The following is a 2,217-nucleotide window of genomic DNA, read 5'->3' as shown; positions in this document are numbered from 1 at the left end:
ATCATTAATAATAATAATAATAGATTGGCGCTTACACATATGTTAGTGTTTGGCCGAGCTTATCCTCCGATTTGTGGTGTGCGCCTTGATGTTGTCACACAAAGCGGAGGGACCTACAGTTTTACGCCGACTCCGAACGGCGATTGTATTTTTATGAGAAGCCGTTTTTCATGGCATCATTAATGAGCTGAAAAACCAAAACAAATAATTCAATTTGTGGATTGGAGCCTTTTGAAATGGCCTTTAGAAACAGCAAAGGAATTTCGACACTATTCAAGGAATCGCGAATATAAGCTGCCTTCCGTTTGGCATATTTGCGGTTTAAACCTTCAGAAAGTTACAAAAAAAAAACATTTTCTATTTTTATTTATTATACATTTTGGAAATAAAAATACTCCAAATTGTACACCAAAAAAATTTCTTTAAACCATCTTGCGCAGCAGTTTGTTGATCTTATCTTCACGGTTACCGAAATCACCAACCTCAACGTAGTGATTAGCCCTCTTGCGCCAGCCGCCGGTTGGTGTTGAGCTTTAATGGCCAGAGGAAGTTGGAGGCTTTCTTGAAGTGGGATCCAACAGTGAATATTTCGTGCGCCAAATAACCAACGCACTGAATATCGTGTGCTTTGCGCAATTTGCGTTCGATCACAAAGTTGTCAGAGATTGAGACACGTTGATGCTTGTGCTTGACAATTCCACGTTTGTAGATCAATTCACGAACTGATTTAAGATTTGGATAACCCCATGCGATATAGGGTTCGGCAATGCGTAGCATATTAATGGTTCAATTTGATGAACAAACCGTGGTTAATATGGCGACAACGGAACAACAGTAAAACTTCACGCACTTTTGGTGCAACTTTGTTGATACCGCGGATACAGATCACAAAAGCCAATTTGTCTTCTGCAGGCACGTAGAATGGGCTGCGTTTCTTTGCCGGACGGCGCAACTTATTCTCACGGCGTCCATCACGGAGATATTTTGCTTGATATTTCTCAGCATGCACCAAGTTTTCACGTTTGCGGAGTGCAATCACAGCAGAGCGCTTTAGTTCACGCTTGACCAGGGTAGCACGTTTGCTGACCTGCTTCTTGCTAAACTTCAGCTATGCCTCGGGGACAGCAGGAAGCTTCCTGGAAGGCTGTTTGCCCTTTGCTTCGGGCTTCTTACCGGCCGTGGTGGCAGTCATCTTAACTTGTAACTTAAGACGTTGCGAAGATAAAAAAAAATTCGCCAAATGTTTGGAGCATATCTTAAATAACTCGATTTATAATATTTCTATTAAGAACATTTAATTAAATGCTTTTATAATACATAAGATATGCTGCTACTTTCCCAAATTCCATCTTGCTTATCGGCATAATTTTCCAAATGTGCCTGCGCTGCTACTTCATACTAATAACTTCATTTTCAAACTGCGCCTTCTTTGTTGCTTCAACATATCCTAAAAATACATAAAATTTACATTAAACAATAGAAATCGCAAAAATTAGCAAATAAAATACTCCCTTCATTTTGTTTTGTTGCCAAATTTCTGAGAAATGTGAATTCACCACGATGCAATACAGAAAGATCAAGGACCAGGGATGTAACTTTAAGTAAACCTAATATTCAGTGGCAATGCGCAGAGCGTTCCGAGTAGCAAAATTAATTTGTATCAAATATAACATTAAACGGTGGTTATAATACACTTTTTAATATTATTAATCAGAGTACACAGATTATATGGTATTTCTTTCAAAAATTAATGCACTATATGTATATTTTTTTGATGTTTCTTAAGATTCTTTCATTGGTGCTGAAAAGCAACCATGCGTGTAAGAAATTGTGTGCTACCTAAAATTTCACCTCTGGAAACTTTATCCCCATAAAGGACTTCACCACAGTTTTTTTTACTGGATATACTGAGTATCGATTCTTGTGCGTACGGTTCAAATCGCAGCTCACAACGTGCGGATATTTATATCCACGTATCCTCTGGGTAGCAACCAAACACCCATTTGGGAGCGAGCTAAAGTGAGAAGGCGTAAGCGTGCGCTGGGTTTGGGTCCCGCCACGTTAAAACCCCGCCCAATGAAAAGAGAAAAACAGCCTCGGATGAGACCCCCTTTTTCTGATGACGACCACGGCAAACGTATAAAGGACTATGATTTAAGGGTATGCACCTGGAATATCCGGACCCTTAATGGGGAAGGTGCCTCTGCCCGGCTGGTT

At 40.0% G+C, this 2,217-nt stretch overlaps 1 pseudogene; it reads right to left on the bottom strand.

Annotated features, from left to right (window-relative positions):
• Positions 1-413: 413 nt before the first annotated feature.
• LOC108364190 (60S ribosomal protein L7-like) lies at positions 414-1,192 on the bottom strand (annotated as a pseudogene).
• Between the last annotated feature and the right edge of the window lie 1,025 nt (positions 1,193-2,217).

The sequence above is a fragment of the Rhagoletis zephyria genome, unplaced genomic scaffold, assembly GCF_001687245.7.
Source record: "Rhagoletis zephyria isolate East Lansing unplaced genomic scaffold, Rhagoletis_zephyria_1.1 Rzeph_scaffold_01487, whole genome shotgun sequence".
NCBI classification, from domain to species: Eukaryota; Metazoa; Arthropoda; class Insecta; order Diptera; family Tephritidae; genus Rhagoletis; species Rhagoletis zephyria.
Note: the sequence above shows the minus strand (reverse complement) of the source record. Positions and strands in the feature narration are given on the sequence as shown.